Source organism: Hemicordylus capensis, chromosome 2 (assembly GCF_027244095.1).
Source record: "Hemicordylus capensis ecotype Gifberg chromosome 2, rHemCap1.1.pri, whole genome shotgun sequence".
NCBI lineage: Eukaryota > Metazoa > Chordata > Lepidosauria > Squamata > Cordylidae > Hemicordylus > Hemicordylus capensis.
This window is the reverse complement of record NC_069658.1, coordinates 407053601-407073887: the sequence shown is the minus strand read 5'-3', so window position 1 is coordinate 407073887 and position 20287 is coordinate 407053601. Positions and strand designations below refer to the sequence as shown.

Sequence of the window (20287 nt, the reverse complement as noted above, 5' to 3'; positions counted from 1 at the left end):
GGGAGGAAAGAGACTAGCCTAGGATCTCTGCCAGTCCTGATCCAGTGGCATAGCCACCGTGAAGGGGGGGTGAATGAGTGGACAGGGGCTGCTTTAATAAACAGCCAAGCATAGTCCTCAATCTTGATTGGGACTGTGCGGCAGGAGCAGGGGATTTAATGCTCTCTCCTCTGTCATTTTTCTGTGAAATCACCCCTTCCATCAAAAAACCTTCTATTTCCTCTGACTAGGAAAAACCTAACGTGCATTATTCCCGGTGGGGGCAAATAGTAGCTACAAGAGAGTCAGGATTTTCAGCAGGAAGAAAGAGTTTAAAAGCTATGGTCCCAATGCCGGTTGTGGTGACAGGGAAGCAGCGACTTCTACAAGTTTCGAAGATGCCAGAGAAGCATACACCCATCTCTTTCGTCACATCTCATATGGCCCCAAGAAAGCTAAATCCTGTGTCATACACTGTAGCCTATAACCCAGAATACAACTTCCTCTTGAAAGGATTTATTAAATGACCTATCAGCAAATAATTTTCCATTCAGTGGGAAATAATGTTTTAATGTAACAGGACAAACTCTCCAAAGGCATATGGGTTGAACTCGGAACACTTCAAAATTCATCTCTCCATCTGTTTCCTTTGCTGTGGTAGCAGGGAAATGCCAGCTGGCCTTCTTAATTTTTTCTTTTTATTGACGTGTTTGTTTGTTGGTTTTTAACATAAAGCAATACTTTTTATCCATTACCCCATGGATGTAGTCCAGCATTTAACAGAAACAAACCACGCACCCATAATCCTTAGGTGTGAGATGACTGAAGTTTTTAGATCTGAACATTTTCAAATAAGAAACATATGTTTAAAATAAATTTTGCCTGTGGAGAGCTGCTGTTTGTAAAATCTAGTGGGCTGCTGCTCTTAAGCATCCCTGGTTGATAGGAGAGGCACCGTGGTGTAGATTTCAATAGTGCTTTCTATCACTCTGGTATGGGCCTGTGTCTAGAAATTATGGACTTACCTTGTTCATGTTATAGTGCAGCAAAGCAAACAATTCCCACCCACCCCCATCCAGGGGCCCCATTTAGGGAAGGTGGGGAGAAATGTGTCATTCTTCCTCCCCCAGCCCCACCCAATAATGTTTCAGATCACAGAGCACCTTTATCTCTGGTACTGTAGACCAAAGCAGGGAAAGGCAACTACAACAAATGCTCTTAAAATAACTTGTTTCCTTTTATGCAGTTAAATTGTATATTTAAGAGGAGACCTTTGCATCTTCCTCCCTCCACCCACAAGGACTACAATGTCTTTTCCTCTTCTACTGAAATCTGACATTGGGTCCCTGCCCCTATCCCTCAGAATGTTCTGTACTTCAGAAATAATCCCCACCTTCTTCCTGATTCACATCCAGAATTACAGAAGTCCAGTTCACACTGTCCCCTGGCACATAAGGTAGACATGGAAGGGGGTGGGCGTGATGAGGCCTTGGATGCTTGCCCTCCCCACATGCACAGTGTGGTGTACAGCTCTGTGCCACCCAACATCCTGCCTTCAGTAATAACATGCCCTGAATCCCCTAGAGCAAGAACCAGAAGAAAGCCAGGACAGCTTTTGAGACTCATTCAGGCAGTGTTGTGTTACCAAGCCTATTATCCAGGGTGGGCCAATGTATTGCAGTGCCTCAAGGAAGGTGCTAAATGCTGACTTGCCCCCACACTCCTGGAGAGGGCTTTCAACCAAGCCTTGTAAGCTTTGAAAGTGACTGGGGGGGTGCAAGGAGTAGGGAAGATTGCCTCCTCTTCTCTCCTTGTGTTTCTTGCAAACTTTGCAAAGGAGTTTGAGAAGAGACGCTCCTTCCAAAGCTTGTAAAGGTCAGAGCAGTTCTGAAGAGCTACTCTGATGGCAGCAGCTGGGGCATCTTGCTACTCTGATGCTGTCCCGATAATCTGTTGCCTGAGGTGAGCATCTCACGTTGCCTCATGAAAGCACCACCCCTAGCTATTATTCAGTAAATTCATCCCCCCCGAGCCAGTAATTTGCTCTTGGTGCAGCAGCTTTCCAAAAGCTCTTGGTGCAGGCTCTCCTTAGCCATTCAGTTGTGTCCACTCGTCTGCTTCCTCCCTCTATTGAAATAAACTGAATACACGCACATGCACATCCCTATGCTTTGTATGAGCACTGGAGGACATACCAAGCTCTGGAACATGGCAAATGCACACTACTTACCCTTAATAAAATGAATGTTTAGAACATTAAAAAGGAAAGTTGCCTTGCATGGAGGTTTTCTTGATTCACGTTTGAGGAAAGCCTAGGAAGCACCTTATTAGATGTCTGGAAATAGGAGGATGTATTGTTTAGGGTTAGGATGTGTTCATTAGGTATAGAATACATTCAGCTAGGTTGTCTATTGAAGTCAGAGACAGCCTCAGCAGTACTCGCAGTCCCTACTGGACAACACTTGTCACCTAACTTAAGCTCTAGATATTGCAAAAGCACTTTTATTTGTAGGGATGGAGGTAGAGTGAAATTCAGTAATATGGCTCTAGGATCGTAACAGGCAGCTAATTAATGAATCACATGGCTAGGATGAATAGACTCTACTTTACACTAAATAATATCCTACCTCCTGCACCATTTATAGTATTCTTAACTCTTCCCTATTTTTATAGTAGGTATTGGGAGACTGAGCAGGGGGTGGGGAAGTGGGATTGGAATCTATTTTTTATTAGTGGGGGGAGATCTGAGTGTATTAGGCAGAGTGCCAGTAGCCATAGAAACCTAAGATTTTTCCATCTCCATTACAAGTTGAAGTAAACCTTCATATAAAATCGAAATGAAAGGGCACATTATCCAATTCTGTTACATTTGCCTGGAAGTTAAACTTGGGAATACATCCTTTAATTATTATTATTATTTCTTTTTGTAAAACATTCTAATTCATTGAGCACATATTTTTGCCTTTAGCTGTGCCTGTAACTGATATTACTGTACCTCAGTTAATTGTTTTCTATGGCCAACATGAAGATTTTGCCAAATAGTGCATGATATGATATACAGCAGAGTTTTCAGTGTAGAATGGATGTCTGTAATGGCACAGGCTTTGAAATGTATCTCTACAAGCCTCCCTGAAACCCCTGCTTTCCTTATCTAGCTCACACCACTGCTTCACACCCCCGGCATTTCCAAATGACCTTCCTCTCAACTCTCCACATTGCCTTCCATTCATTTGCCTGAACCACCAGCTCCCTGTAAGATCCTCCCCAATGTAATCTCAGAACTTAATATTAAAGCTATTGATAATAAGTTGTACCCTAGATCATGGCAGGCCAGCCAGTAGCTGGCCTGCTCAGGTGATGACAGACCGAGGGCTGGTTCACCCATGCATTTTCATCAAGTATTGACTTGCATATATGAACGAATGAACCAGCATAGATAAAACACTATAAAAGAACTCTGACTTCTACCCCACATCACTTCAGAAAGGATACTTTTCAAATGAGTCAGTTCTCACATTCAGCTACATAGCCAAATGTTGAGAAAGCAAACAATATCCACCAGTTGTGCCCTTTCCTAGAGATGCTGGTTCTGGCCTCCATCATGGATGCATGAATCACCTCCAGGTTAGATCACTGCAGTGATCGAGAGACGGGCATGCGGGCTATCTTTTTAGTCTCCCAGCACATGACCAATCACGTGCAAGGAGCAGCTGCATATGCAGTTGGCTCCTTTGCTCTGTCTTTCAGTTGCTCTATGGACAGGCACCCTCCCACCATGCCCCTGGATTCAGTGAGGGATATTCTGGTCGCCATGGGGGCCAAGTTGGGATTTTTTGGGTCTCAGCTGATTGGCTAATGTTGGGGCCTTTTTTTGCCTACTTCTCAGTGATTTCATTAAGGCAGTCCCTGTGGTTAATTGGTCTCTTTGCAGATGAGTGCATGTCAGGGTAGATTAATTTACATTGGCGTTGGGCTGGAGGGCTGTTATGGTGAGTGGGAATATAAAGGAAGGTTTGGTGATCTCGCAACTCTCAGGCTGGATCCACTCCCACTCAGATGAATGCCAGTAAACGCCGCTCAGTTTACCGCTCAGTTTACCATGCCTTGTGACCTGGGTTGAGGTGGGCTGTCCTGCATCTCCTCAATGGGGGTAACCTTGTGGTAGAGAAGAGGTTCGGAATGGGTACCGAGTCAAATCAAAGCCTGGTCCTTCACCCTCCTGTGGGCATACCTCCTATGAGATTGACCCACATAGGGGATACCCACACTAGTTAAGATTCCTCATTCCAGGTATTGTAAATATTCAATAAAATGGCCCTGGTTTTTTCCAACTATGCATGTCCTGTCATTGTTTGGGCCAGGTTTGCAAGGAGGAGAGCAGGTAAGGGGGGAAATGCAGCTTTTTGGAAACATTTCAAGTCCTCTACACTATAATATAATACCTCGTCCTTGTTTTTTAAGGGTCCTGATACAAAACACGGTGCACTGTTCTCCTTCCGTGCATGTCTTTTTTCTCCATGGTAGCCACCTCCCTTCTAAATGTTGGAAATTAAGGACTTTGCGCTGTCTCTTGCCTCAATGACAGTGGAGGACAGACTAGTGAGTCAGAGGGCTAGAGGGTCAAGACATTGGTCATCCCTTCTCTACTGCTCTGACACTATCCCTTTGGAATGTAGATTGCTAATCTCAGGGACACTTCCTCCTTCCTCTCTCCCTTTCTCTTCCTGTTCCTTCTACCTTGCAACATGCAAGCCTCTCTCCTGCACCATGTGTACAGAGATGCAGAATCCATCTGCATCCAGCTAGCTAGCTAGATTGGAGATCCTAACTCCTCACTTTCCTATCTAGAATGGAGTTCTCTAATAAATATCATTTATATTGATTTAAAACTATATAATTTATAAATGATAAATATAATTTGGGAATAATGGGAATGCTTCCCATTCCCCATTTTCTCTTTTTTTTTTGCAAAAAGATCTGTTTGCAAATAGGTTCATTCAATACGCCCGTCGACACATACACCCCACCAGAACATGTCCATGCACCCCCCTTTTGATTTATTTACCATTTCTGTAAAAACTATGCTTAATGCATCACAAATGTTTAAGGCATCCCAAAACCACATGTGTCCCAAACCCTTTAGCCACACGAAACACAGAGTTCCATCTAAGAGTTTATATGTTAAAAAGGAGCTATTATTAATATTTCCAAACAGTTAGAACTTTCATTAACTAATATGGAGAGCCTATTGATTTATAGGCACAGAAGATAATTCTAGTTATAGCATGTATTCTCTTTGTATTGATAATCACATGTTGCTGCTTACAATGCATTCTAGCTTTAATCCAAATGTTTATGAGAACCTTTCAACCTTGCCATAATGTAAGACCCATACATATAGCTGTACCTTTACAAACCTTAATTAAGGCGTCCTGAAGATTCAGGATGATGCAGTGTTTAAGGGGGGAATTGATGTGTTTTAGAAAACCAAAGTAACTCCATTTTACTTAGAATACCAAAGCATCTCCAAGTTTACTTAGAAAACCTAATTCTAACTTAAAGTAACCCCAGCCAAGCTCAGAGACATACGGCCAATGTCATTATCTCTCTCCACTAAAATGTATCTATGAAACTTGGTTCTCACAAGATTCTCATTGTTCTTTGCTGACAAGTTAATAAAACAGGATGTAACCAAATAAGGAGTGATCACCAGATGAACAATGAATCATTCGCATGCGTACTAGATACTTAGTCCACCATTTTACTGCCACGTATACTATGTCAGCATCATTCAGATTGTCTGTATAAATGTAAGATGCACCTATAACCAATTTGTATTCAATGTGGAGCGTGAGCCCCATTGTCTACCTGCTTCTGCAGAGCATTAAACCAAGCCTCTAATTGATTCCCACTGTGTCTGTTGATTGGCTTAAGGCGGACCTAGGGACGAACTGAATTCACATCAATTCAATATGCCCGTCGACACATACACCCCACCAGAACATGTCCATGCATCCCGCTTTTGATTTATTTAAATGCCTTGGCAAGCTCTTACCTTATGCTCTCTTTATGGGGCTAATTTTTGCAACAGATCTGCACAGTACGAAGGCTAGGGATGCGATAACCAAATACATTTGCTAAGAAGGAGGAGGGACCGCCCTGACACCAAAATGGCCAGCTTGGATTTGAGTCAGAATGAACGCTGGCATTTTACAGGAGGAAAAAGGAGAGACTTCTGTGCCCAACAATGCTATTCTGACAGCCAGTGTGATGAGCTAGTGTGCTGGCTGCATCACTTCAGCACCTAAACTTACAACAGGTTACATCAGGGCACCAGGGCAAATATCAAATCAATCATAAGGCGCACTGGGAATTGTCCTAGTGTCCTGGGATTTTTCCTAGTCAGTGACTTAGACTGAGCTGGCTGGCAGGGGTGAGAGTGGCAATGGAAGCAGTAGCCACAGTCATTAATCAGGTGAGCAATCTCATCTTTCTGCTCTCGTCTGCACTCTGGTGGAGGGGATCAGGGGAAGCAGCTTTCCAGGGCATTCTGAAATACCAGAGCAAGGCTGAATGGCGAAGGCAAGCCAAAATGGGAGCAAGATCCTTCCTCCCCACACCCCACCTTGGTAGAGCATCTGCTTTGTGTGCAAAAGTCCTGCATTCACTCCCGGGCATCTCCAGGTGGGCTGGGAACATAGGCGTAACTGGGGGGGGGGGGCAGGGGGGCATGTGCCCCAGGCACCATCAAGGTGGGGGCGCCATACCAGTTCCTGCCACCCCCACCCCATTGCCCACCTGCCCAGCCCCAGGGCCCCTCAGCCACTTGCCTCCAGCTCCGGCCTAGGATCCGAGCAGCCTGCAAACTGCAGAGCTCTTCTCTCCCCGCCTCTCAGCTGATCGGCAGGCGGGTGGGCGGGGCTTCCAGAGAGGCCTCCGAGTAGGCCTCCCTGAAGCCTGAACTCGAGTAGGCCCCAAGCAAGGAAGGAAGGAAGGAAGCAGGCAGCAGACAGCAGACCCTCTGCCCAGACCAGACCATCCAGAACAGCTATTGCTAGGTAGGCTGTGAATTCCTTTTTGTGGTTACCCCCATATATAGGGATCTGCTTGCCATAGGGCTTTGATATGGGGGGTGGGGCGAGACTGAGAAGTCTCTGAATATTTAATTTAAAACAGACTGAAAAATGTGCTGGCTTTAAAAACAAAAACTATCTAAAAAGGCCTATAAGTGGCTTGTTTCATGTCAGAAAATTACAAACACTTCTGGAACAAGTATATGTTATTTATTTTCATTCATTCATTTATAAATGCACTTATGTTCAAGTTGTTTTGCAACCCAGAAGGTCTGAGTGAGAACTGTGAAGCATGTGTGGTGCTTTTATTTTATTTTTCTTGTGTGTGAACTGCTCCCCAATAACTTGCAGGGACTTCAGGGTAAATCTGGCCAACATGTGAATGCAGCACCTCCATTCCAGAGGAGATGTGTCTTAAAGGGCTTTAAAAGCCTCCTGTGAAAAACCTCCTGGAATCAAACTTTACTGAATTTGTTCAGAATTCTGAGAAAACAAACATAGGCTCACCCTGCATGGTTGAAAGTCTCCTTTGCTAATCTGCAGCGAGGGGTCCATTTTAATAATTAGCGTTGCTAGTGTGTTCTAGGCATTAAAAGTAGCACAAATATATAGTACTCAATGTATATCACTATATATTGTGAAGTGTGTGTGTATTCAGTGAAATGTATTTCCAGGTAGCATACTTATTTTGAAATATCAGACTTAAATCCTTGGGGGCCTGGGGTGTGTGGAGGCCCTGGACTTTGAGGGTCTGGGGGCCCATTTTGAAATCCTGTCTCTGGACCCATTCCAACCTTGCTATGCCCCTGGTGGAATAGTTACATATGTATTGATCACTACACAAAGGTTTCTGCACAGCACCTGCACAGAAGAAACTTCCATGTAGAAAATGTGTCTCTTGTAAATTGACCCTGAATTTTCCATCCATGACTGGGATATCTGAGCGTTAGAGTCAATAATAAAAGAACAGCACACTGCTTGTGACAGGAAGGGGCAAATTACAATGATTTCTTAGTTTGGCAGGGGCTGGTTTGGGTCCTGGCAGAACTTGGCTGTCTGCTCCTGTTGCAAATGCCTCTGTCTAGTGTGGCAAACTAATGTATCCTCCTCCCTCTTGGTGTCAAAGTAAGCACTAGTGTGGTGAATGCACATATACCCCATCATAAGCCAACAGTCATCATAAGACAAAGGCTGGCAGGAATCATTCACTGGTTTATAGACACACACACACCCCACCACCTTCTTCTTCCCCTATTTTGCTAGTGGCTATTTGGGCAGGTGATCCTCTAGGACAAAGTCATGTTTTTTAAAGAATGAGAGGAAACAGAGAAAATGACACTTGGAATCCTCGCATAACTCCTGACTGTTGTTCTAAGTCTTTTACAGAGATGGCTCATGTTTTCAGGTTTTGATCAACAACCATGTCTAGATGGTACAGTGTTCCTTTTAACGGGGATTTCCAGATATTGCTGACTACAAGTCCCATCATTCCTGCTTGGACAGTGGCGCAATTTCAGTGCTTGCCCTAGGCGCCATTTTCCCTAGTTACGCCTCTGAATACCTGTCTTGTCTTTTCCATTTTGGGACACAAAACCTATTACTATGTTTAAAAGCATTTATTTTCTGGCCATGAGGACTGCAAACTTAGGCTGTTGGTGTGCAAGACATTTCTTTAAAATATATATTTCTAAAGAGCCTTGTAGCCTCATGTTTCTTTTTTCCTGTCCCAGTATACTTGCACGGATGCAGCCCACAACCCACATTTGACTATGGCTGTGACACATTTCCATATTTCCGGGGGTGGCGGGGGGCGCACGGCGGGGGGGGTGCAATTTCAGTGCTTGCCCCGGGCGCCGTTTTCCCTAATTATGCCTCTGGCTGGGAAAGACCTCCATCTGAAACCTTGGAGAGCCATTGCCAGTCAGTATAGACCAGGGGTTCTCAACGTTGGGTCCCCAGATGTTGTTGGACTTCAATTCCCATAATCTCCAGCCCCAGTGGCCTTTGGTTGGGATTTATGGGAGTTGAAGATGTTCCTACAGAGGCAGTTTCAAGAGGGGGGAAGAAACAACTTCAAGAAAGTATTAGTTAAAGAGCCACTTTACAAGCAGACCCCTGAGGGAAGGGCAAACACTGCCACCTGCTACATTAGGCCTACTTTGTGGATGGAACATAGTGGATGAGCATAAGAAAGAAAGAGCCAGGTGTGGATGCTCAGCTGCAATTCCAGAAGCAAAAAAAAGTGAAATGAAGCCATTAGAAAGCCATCTGGAAGCACCCTTAAGAGTATGTGTTTCTGCTTTTATGCTGTAAAAGTCTGTATTATGTATTATGCTGCATTAAGTCTGTAGTCGACTTAATGTTTTAATGTATAATAGCCATGACTTAATTAGCAGGTTGCTTTCTAAGTATATGTACAAAGTTTTTCCTTTTCTCTTTATTGTATAGTATGCCATTTCTATATTTTTCCTTGCCCTTCATTTTTCATTTTGAGTGTGCTATCAAATATGCCAATGGTTTACATAAAGTAGTAATGCTGTGCTTGAACCATGACTGTTGGTATGTACGTTGGTATATTTGCCCTTTTTTCCAACCTATGGCTATAAAGATAATTGTTTAGAAAATGGTGTTGGTGTTGTTGTTGTCATTTATTGTGGCCTGAGAAGTCTGAGCAGGTGGGACTGTCCAGGGAAAGAAAGTGGGACACTTATCCAGTTTAAAACAAAGAGCACCCTCATCATACATTACAGCTGAGAAACATGGTGACTGATTGTAAACCAGTTTGTTTCTTGTTCTCTTTCAAGAGCTGATAGGAGAGGTGGAGCAGAAATACCTGCAGTGATGATAAAGGGGGGTCCCCCCAACTGATCAGTTTATCTCATGAGTGTTCTGCTTTATACCTACAAAGATTAGAATCATCTGGACAATGGTTTTTCCCGTGACACTCTATGGATGTGAAAGCTGGATTTTGAAGAAGCAAGATAGAAAAAGCATTGACACTTTTGAACTTTGGTGCTGGGGAAGGCTTTTGAGGATACCATGGACAGCCAGGAAAACAAACAAATGGATCATAGAACAAATCAATCCAGAATTTTCACTCGACGCACAAATGACCAGGCTCAAACTATCATTCTTCGGACACATTATGCAAACACCCATCTCCCTTGAGAAGTCTATAATGCTGGGGAAAGTTGAAGGAATAAGAGGAAGAGGATGACCAGCAGCAAGGTGGATGGACTCGATTATGACAGCAGTGAATGCACCACTGAGAGACCTTAAAGGCCAAGTTGAAGACAGATCATCCTGGAGAGAATCTTATCTATGTGGTCGCTAAGAATTGACACTGACTTGACAGCACTTAATCAATTAATCAATCAAAGCTAGGTAAAGTTTTGTTTTTGCAGACGAATCTTAGATTTCAGATGTTAAATGAAAAATGGAGCACAGAAAAGGATAATAATTTAAGGGTGTGGCAAATGGACCAATGTGGTGTAATGGATCGCTATTGTACCAAAACTCTGCTTAACCAGAAATCCAGCTTTGAGTGAATCACTGTTGCCAAGCTTAATGTACTTCATGTACTTCTTGCTGTTGCAAGAAGAAATGAGAAATGAACATACAAAGGCTTTGTATCCTGAAAAGTACAGCTGATATTATTTTTAAGAAAGAAAGAAAAATAGCTAGGTACAACTAGCTAAAGTGGACCCCAAGATAATTAGCAGAGCAGTCCTAAAGTGCAGTTATGCCCATGTCTCTGCCCCATTTTTAGTCCAGAGCAGGCAGAGTTCCACTGGCAGTGCAACTATATTGGCATAGCATTCTGCCAGCATAGTTGCACTGGCATAGCAGCAGTAGTGATATTTCACGTTCCACCAGTATAAACATTGGTTTTCAAAGTATAGGATTGAGCCTTAAGGTATTTCTAGGCAACCTAGATAGCTGAAATTTGGAATATACATATTCTATGTATATCATAGGAGATCAGCTCATGTTCAGAACACAGGCTGCCCTCCCACATGCAGTGCATGCTCGGGCACACAGGCACCTCCACTCATTCCCACTGGGAGAGGACCACGGAGCTCTCCCAGAAGCCCGGAGAGCCTGGGCTTCTGCAGTGCCAGCCACCTGCAGCCACTGCCTCCTTTCGGGCTCATTTGAGAGATGAAGGAAAGCATGGCTGAAGGCAGCCGTGACTGCTCACCTGACTGTGTCCATCCTCCTCCTGTCGGCTGGGCACAAGCTGAAGTTATAAGGTGGCAGCAGCAGTGTGAGCCCCAACCCCGGGGATTATGGAGTTCTGCAGCTCCTCCTGGAGGCTCGGAGGCTCCCTAATGAATGGCATGACAGGTTCATTGAACCCATCAGCATTATGACAGGTCTGTCCCTGGTTCAAGGCATGCTGTTTGCTATAAAGATTTGAAAGGGGTACATTTCTATAGGCCAGTTCATATGATTAAGAAGGGAATGCACCAAGAGTGTGCCCTTCAGACTAGCCTCCGTGGACATCCTGGTGCCCTCCTGACACATTCTATCCTATCTATCTATCTATCTATCTATCTATCTATCTATCTATCTATCATATTTATATACTGCCTGGCATATATATCTCTAGGCAGTGTACATAATCCCAATTAAAACACAAAAGTAAAATAAACAATTAACACTTTCACAGAATAAAAACAATTTAAAACACTTTACAGAATAAGACAAAACCATTTCACAGAGTATAACAATTAAACAGTTTAAAATTAGTTTTAATTAAAAGCCTGAAAAACAGGTGTGTCTTAATTATTATTTATTATTGTTGTTGTTATTTATTATTTATTCAATTTCTATACCATCCTTCCAAAATGGTTCAGGGCAGTTTACAGATAAAACAAAAACAGTTAAAATAAATCAACAATTAGAGATTTTTAAATACCATAAAACAACAGTTAAACAATAAAAACAGTATAAAAATCCTGAAAACCCAGGTACATTGAAACCCTTTTCAACAATTTAAAAACCCTGGAAGGCAAGGCCAAACAGATAGATCTTAAGGGCTCTCTACAAGCCAATAAAGAGTTCAAATTACAGATTTCTGCAGGGAGCACATTTCACAGTCCAGGAGCGACTACAGAGAAGGCCCGCCTCTGAATCGCCACCAGACGTACCAGTGGTAACTGAAGATGGACCTCCTCAGGTGACCTTAACGTGCAGTGGGGATCAGACAGAAGAAGGCACTCTCTGAGGTAACCTGGACCTAAGCCATTCAGGGCTTTAAAGGTAATAACCAGTACTTTGTATTTCGCCCAGAAACATATCAGCAGCCAGTGCAACTGTTTCAAAATAGGCATAATATGGGCTCTCCGAGTTACCCTGGAGACCAGACTGGATGCCGCATTTTGAACCAACTAAAGTTTCTGAACTATGTAAAAAGGCAGCCCCATGTAAAGTGCATTGCAGTAGTCAAGCCTGGAGGTTACCATCTGGTGTACCAGTGTTTTGAAGTCATCCTCTTCAAGGAATGGACGCAGCTGTCGAAGCAGCATAAGCTGATAGAAAGCACTCCTGGCCATGGCCTCCACCTGAGATACCAAGGTGAGGTCTGGGTCCAGTAGTATTCCCAAGCTGCATACCTGCCCCTTCCGGGGGAGTGTAACCCCATCCAGCACAGAGAGATCTAACTTATCCCTCAGATTCTGAGCCCTTACAATGAGCACCTCCGTCTTGCTTGGATTCTGCTTCAATTTGTTAGCCCTCATCCAGCCCATTACTGCCTGTAGGCAGGCATTTAAGGAATGAATGCCATTTCCTGATGATGCAGATGAAAAAAAGAAGTAGACTTGGGTGTCATCAGCGTATTGATAACACCCAGCACCAAATCTCCTGATGACTTCACCCAGCGGTTTCATGTAGATGTTAAAAAGCATTGGTGACAGAATGGAGCCCTGGGAGAATCCATATAATAGCTCCCATTTTAAAGAGGAACTGTCACCAAGCTCCATCATCTGGAATCTAGCCGAGAGATAGGAGTTGAACCACTACAAAGTAGTAGGCGACCCAGAGGGATACCATGGTCGATGGTATCGAACGCCACCGAGAGATCCAAGAGAACCAACAGAGTCACATCAAGCCGACCAAGGCTGTCTCAACCCCATAGCCCATTCTAAAGCCAGTTTGAAATGAGTCTAGATAATCAGTTTCCTCCAAAACCGCCTGGAGCTGGGTGGCCATGACCTTCTCAGTCACCTTGCCCAACCAAGGGAGATTGGCCAATAACTATCCATCGCTAAGGGATCCAGGGAAGGCTTCATAAGAAGAGGTCTAACTATTGCCTCCTTCAAAAATGGAGGCACCCTACCCTCCCTCAGCGATGCATTTATGATATTAACTAGACCACCTCCAACAATCTCCCTGCTATATTGAAGCAGCATGGTCTTTTTTTAAGCAATCAGAGATGCAGAAGCTCTTATTTTGACAGGGAGTGCATTCTGAAGCCCCAGGGCAGCCACAGAGAAGGCCCGGCCCCAAGTTGCCTCCAGATGGGTCAGTGGCAACCGCAACCAGACTTCCCCAGATGGTCCTAATAGGCAGCAGTGTTGATGGCAGAGGAAGCACTCTCTTAAGTACCCTGGACCTAAGCTACAGTATTCAGGGCTTTATAGGTAATAATAACCAGCACTTTGTATTTTGTTCGGAAGCATATCTGCAGCCTGTGTAATTCTTTAAAAATCTCTGTTCTTTGGACCCTTTGGGTTGACCCAGAGACCAACCTGGCTGCCACATTCTGTGCCAACTGTAGTTTCTGGACTATGTACAAAGGCAGCACCACATAGAGTACATTACAGTAGTCAAGGTTGGAGCTTATCAGCAAACGTACTACTGTTTTAAGATCATTTACCTCCAGAAATTGGCCTAGCTGACGTCTCAGACAAAGCTGATAAAAAGCACTCCTGACCATTGCCTCAACCTGAGAAACCCTCATACAGCCCATTGCCACCTCAAGGCAGGCATTTCGACAATACCTGATGAAGTTGATCTGGAGAAATAGATTGGTGTTATCAGCATATTGATAACACTCTGCATCAAATCTCCTGAAGGTTTCTTCCAGCAGTTTCATGTAGATATTAAAGAGCATTGGAGACAGACAGTATGGAGCCTTGTAGAACTCCATACAGTAACTCTCGCTTTGCAGAACACATCTATGTGTTCTGGGGAACACATGGGGAATTTCTTTAAACACGTATTTGAAGCACATGTTGAGGGGTCATTTAGATGAACAGCTCCCCCCATCCCTGCGATAAAGGGATATGTCAGGAGGATTTGGGGGTGTCTGCAGAGAACATCACAATGGATGAATTCTCACTGCATTCCTGTCCTAATTGTTTGGGCAGGGATGCTTTCATCCAGAATGGTCCGATGTCTGCCCTAGCGGGGGAAGCTGCATGTCTAAATGGTCCCGGCCACCCAGAAAGCAGAGGTTGGTACTCATAGCCCAACACAAACTGATTACTAGAAACGACTGGAAATAGGTCATTTTTACACCTATCAAAACTTGAAGCATGAAGTTTACCTCACAGGAAAAGTTAGCATTCCAGCACAGGACAAGATAAATTGAAGTAGAATGTTGGGTTGTGGAGACTCCTCAATAGGGGCCCATTACCAGTTGCAGCAAAGATCTTCTAGCTATGCCTGCAAATGCTCCTTCAATACTAGTAGTTATATTTCTATCACTCATTCATTCACTCATTGATACAAATACTGAAGTTGTTAAAGTATTTCATTATGAGCTAGAGTCCTGATATGTGGTACACATGTAATCTAAGGAACCCCAATTACTAGAAAAATCTGAATTGTTTACATTTCCTAAAACTGGTGGCTCTAGTTATAACTTAATTTAACATTAAGTTATATCCAGAGTAACGAGGAAGCAGAAATTGGCTATTCACACTTGTGATTATGACCACTATTTCCTTGAGTTATTATATAAGCAAAGAACTTTTGACTAGTTGATGGTATCAAAGCTGTTTGTGAAACATTGTATCATTCTCCAGGATTTGTTTGACTATGATTTTTTTTTTAATTTCACATTTCTTTTTAGAAGTAAAGGGAAAATGTCTTTCAGCTTTGTCATTAGAATGAAAGGAAACCCCTGTTCCTGTTGGATTTGATTTCCCTTATGCCCTGTTACAGGTAAAGTTACAGCTTTCTAATATCATACATTTCAGGGGGGAAAAATTGAACGGGGCTCATTTTCTCTCTCCTTTTTTTGATACATCCTTCCTTCCGCCCCTCTCAATCAATTAGTAGGCAAAGACTTCCGAAAAGCTTTTTCCTTCCTAACCTTTCACAGGCTTTTGTGGTAATGACCCTGGAGAGATCAGCCTGGACCTTTGTGTGGGGTTTGTTACCCTCCCAGGGCACTGTAAGGTGACCTTCCCTGATTCCCCCTCTTCCTTTTCTACCTCCTCCTGCAGTTCTTACATTCTCAGGAAGGAGGGAGAAGGGGAGGGTTAATGTTCTCAAACTGGCTAGATCCCACTAGATAATGTTTCCTCTCTGGTGTCGTTTGGAGCTGAGGATACGTGCAGAGAGAACAGACTCAATGCTTTAATAAATAACAGCTAGGTATACCTGAAGTCACGATGGGAAAGCACTTTCTGTTTTTAATTTCCATCTTCTTTATTGCTACCCATTGCTCGCTCCCTGAGATGCTTCTGAATTCTGAACCCATACTGCGGAATGAATGCTGTGGTGTGATCTTTTTTTTTTAGCACTTAAATGTACACCTTTTTGACTCTCTTTGGCAAGTCCCAGCAGATAAAGGTGCAAAGTTTAAAGGGTTAAAATACATGTTATGTTAAGCAAGAGCTTAACACTGATGTGCTTGTTCTTCTCAACCAATAGCAGTCAGGCTTGGAGATTGTAGCATGGGGAGAGGGTGTTTTTAACCCTGTCTCAATCAGACAATCCAGATAGTCTCAATCCAGACTGAGTCCCCCACCACTACTAATTGCCTCAAATGGAAACTCATGTGATTGGCATGTGTTTATAATATATGTAAGGATAGTTGTGATGCATAGGCTGTTGGCACTCCATTGTTAATCTGAATTTGAATCTTGGGTTATTCATATGTATTGATTTGGTACATATTAAAACCTCTTAAATAAGACTAAAGTGGACAGGAGTGATGCATGCTGCTGACACTGCACACCTAAAAACATATACCTTTCTTTTTATCAAGATATGTTTTTCAGCTTTAATTACAGAATTGTTTCTTCCAGGTTATGTCTCAGCGAAATACATTCTCAGAGAATTACAGAGAATTATATCCTCCTAATACAGGAGGATATTCATGGGGGTTCCATTGCACAGTACAACCACAGATATGGAAACCATGATTACTGAGGCATTAGGGCAATGGGGAATTTGGGGTTAGGTTCCTAGTCGGGGGGGAATGTCCTTTTAAAAATGGATGGGGGGGTGCAGGGGGAAGCTGCCCATCATTATAGCTGCTCCCTTTGAGTTGGTCTGTGCCCCCAAATTGGCCAAATTGGTCTGTGCCCCCAATTTTTTTTTTAATTGAGCCACTTTGAGACTCTGAAACACAAATTGGCATCAGAAATGTCCTCCGCTGCCATTTCCAGCCACCCACGACCTGCAGATATGTGAGGTCAACGTGGCTTTCCCCCCTTTTTTATGTATGCCAAGGTCGGGTGACTTTTACCCAACCACAGATACATGAATCGATGGATAACAAATCCACAGATATCAAGGTCCTTCTGTATTGATTCAGTAATCCAAAAACCTTCAGATTAAGATGAGAGTTAAGATGCTTTACATTTTCACTCATGCTCTAAAAGGAATGGAAATTGCAAGTTAAGGTGCCCATCTTAACTTCTGTGCCCTATAAGCTGCAAAGACTTTGTACAGTCTCGTATATGATGATGGTTATATAAATGAGGCTCCATGCATCCACACATTGCCTTGTTCAGAGATGCATCAGGAAGAAATTCATCAGGGGCATCTCTAGGAAGTGAACTGCACCTGTTAGTCTGCCAGACTGTACAAAATCTTTACAGCTTATATGATGAGGAAGTTAAGATGGGCACCTTAACTTTTTTAGAGCATGAGTGAAAATGTAAAGCATCTTAACTCTCATCTTAAACTGAAGGTTTTTGGATTACTGAATTTCCAGGAGCCCTGCCAGATGGCAATTTTACTTTGGAAGGGCAGGTGTGTGTTTACATATAGTCCAGATTTACAACGAAGACCCAGCAAACTATCGGGGAGCATTCCATACATGATTCAGGGGTTGGGTTTTTTGTGCATTGGAGCTTAGCCTGATTTCAAAAATTCCACTTTTTGCATCAGGTTTCTGGGCAAATTTGGAATATACAATATGCTCCATAACTCACGGTGTTTCACCCCTCTAGGCCTAGGTATTTTAAAAAGGGAAATCTGATTAGACACTATGGGGAAGAGCTTACCCAAGCCACAAGTAAAACTTCCTGATGTTGAACACCAAAAACTTCATAACATCTTCAACTAAAATAAAGTCACACTTCCCACACCTGGGAGAGGGAGGCGGGGTGGGGATACAATTAAATGAAATTAATGGATTCAGTAATAGTGACAGGGGCTATTCTGATGATCACAAAAATCGGGCTAGGAAAGCCTAGCCCGATTTTTTGGGTCTTCAGAACCACCGGGCTCACAGCCGAGCCCGGTGGTTCTGGAGCAGCTAACCCACTCCTGTAGCCCACCCCTTAGCCCGGGTTTGCGGAGCAAGCAGGTTTCCTTCTTCGGAACTTCCAGGCATGAGGTCCTTGGCCCCGATACTATACATGTTTACTCAGAAGTAAGCCCCAAAGAAATAAATGGTGTTCCCTCATCAGAAGGGTCCCCCCACCTTCTATGCTTTGCTGAGGGGCTGAGATGAAGGGGATAAAAGAGAACTCACATTCTTGCCTGGGGTCTCTGCTGGTCCTAATTCCTATGTGTGTTTACTCAGAAGTAGCTCCAGTAGAATCAATGGACTTACTGTCTAGTAATTTATTCCAAGCTTTGTTGAGGGCCTCTGCTTCCCCACTTTGGTCAGGGTGAGAGAAAGGAGGCAGAGGAAGAAAACAAATGCCCATGGAAGAAAAGGGAGGGGGAGGAATGGTCATTTAACTATACAATTCCGGAGTGCTCTGAGACTGTCCTTATCAGACTGAGACACCTATGTTCAGAATAACAAAATGGATGTCAGAACAGTCAGTGGAAATTGCCAAGATGAGGAGAGATGCCAAAGTCAAGAAAGATAAAGACCTCATGAAAGAACTTAATGGGGAATTTCAGAAAGCTGTTAGAAGAGACAAGGAAGCAGTACTACAGTGACATCTGTAAAGACCTTGAGGATGGAAATAGACCGGGGGGGGGGGAGTTTTCCAAAAGATCTCTGAACTCAGAAGGAGGTTCCAACCTCGAAATGGTATGTTAAGGGATGACAAAGGACAGATAGTAACTGATTCAGAGAAGATCAAACAGCGATGGAAGGAATATACTGGAAATCTGTACAGCAGGGACATCAACATCTAAGATACTCTAGAAGATATTCCCTACTTGCAAGAACCTATAGTACGGGAAGATAAAGTTAGATCAGCACTCCATTCATTACATCTCATTGTTCTCATGAGAAACCTATACACAGGACAGGAAGCCTCAGTCCAGACGGAACATGGTGAAACAGGCTGGTTCCAGATCAGCAAAGGAGTAAGACAAGGCTGTATACTTTCTCCTTATTAATTAAACTTATATGCTGAACATATACTGAGAGAAACTGGGTTGGAAGAAGATGAGCATGGTTTTAAAGCTGAAGGAAGAAACATCAATAACCTGTGCTATGCTGACAACACCACTCTGATAGCTGAGAATGTGGATGATCTGCAAACTCTAGTGATGAAAGTCATAGGAACATAGGAAGTTGCCATATACTGAGTCAGACCATTGGTCCATCTAGCTCAGTTTTGTCTACACAGACTGGCAGTGGCTTCTCCAAGGTTGCAAGCACGAATCTCTCTCAGTCCTATCTTGGAGTTTGCCAGGGAGAGATCTTGGAGAGAACTTGTTCTTCCCAGAGTGGCTCCATCCCCTTAGGAGAATATCTTACTGTACTCACACATGTAGTCTCCCATTCATATGCAACTAGGGAGGGCCCTGCTTAGCTAAGGGGACAAGTCATGCTTGCTACCACAAGACCAGCTCTCCTTCCTGATACACACTGATGCACGATGGATAACTGAGAACAAAGAATACCAAAAAGAAGTTGGTAAGGCTCACCACACGAGCATTAACTTAGAGGGTTCTTCAGGGAAAGCAGGCTTGGCCCACTTTCCCCACAGACGAGCAGATAACAAGCCCCGGGTAGCCGGATCGGCTGTGCACACGATTACCAGCAACATCATGGAGCCAGCTGAGGCTGCAGGGATAGGGCAGTCAAGAAGCACAGTGAAAAAATGGGACTGTGACTAAATGTAAAGAAGACAAAACTAATGACAATGGGTACAGCAACCAGCCTCAGAATAGATAATGAAGACACTGAAGTGGTAAATAACTTCTGTCTTTTAGGACCAACCATCAACAGTAAAGGATCCAGCAGTCAAGAAATACGCTACAGACTTGCACTTGGTAGGGTTGCAATGAAGGCCTTGGAAAGGATATTTAGATGCTGTGACATGACTATACCTACAAAAATTAGAATCATTCGTACAATGGTTTTTCCCATGACACTCTATGGATGTGAAAGCTGGACTTTGAAAAAGCAAGATAGAAAAAGTATTGACACTTTTGAACTTTGGTGCTGGAGAAGACTTTTGAGGATACCATGGACAGCCAAGGAAACTAACAAATGGATCATAGAACAAATCAATCCAGAATTTTCACTTGAGGCACAAATGACCAGGCTCACACTATCATACTTCGGACTCATTGTGTGAAAATCCAGCCCATAATGAGAAGTCCATAATGCTGGGAAAAGTTGAAGGAAAGAGAAGAGGACAACTAGCAGCAAAGTGGATGGACTCAATTACAACAGCAATGAATGCACCACTAAGAGACCTTAAAGGCCAAGTTGAAGACTGATCATCCTGGAGCGAATCTATGTGGTCGCTAAGAGTCAACACCGACCTGACAGCACTTAATCAATCAATCAAAATGTTCAGAACCAGGAAGTCACTCTCTAGAAATTGCCAGGACTTGCCCCTCCCAAC

General features: G+C 43.4%; 1 long non-coding RNA gene across 1 annotated transcript in view; it reads left to right on the top strand.

Annotated features, from left to right (window-relative positions):
- Positions 1-6934: 6934 nt before the first annotated feature.
- LOC128341750 (uncharacterized) overlaps positions 6935-20287 on the top strand; it is a 29895-nt gene continuing 16542 nt past the window's right edge. Inside the window, exons 1-2 of the long non-coding RNA XR_008314538.1 lie at positions 6935-7037; positions 15136-15227. This is a non-coding gene — a long non-coding RNA (uncharacterized LOC128341750). The remainder of the gene's footprint in view (positions 7038-15135; positions 15228-20287) is intronic.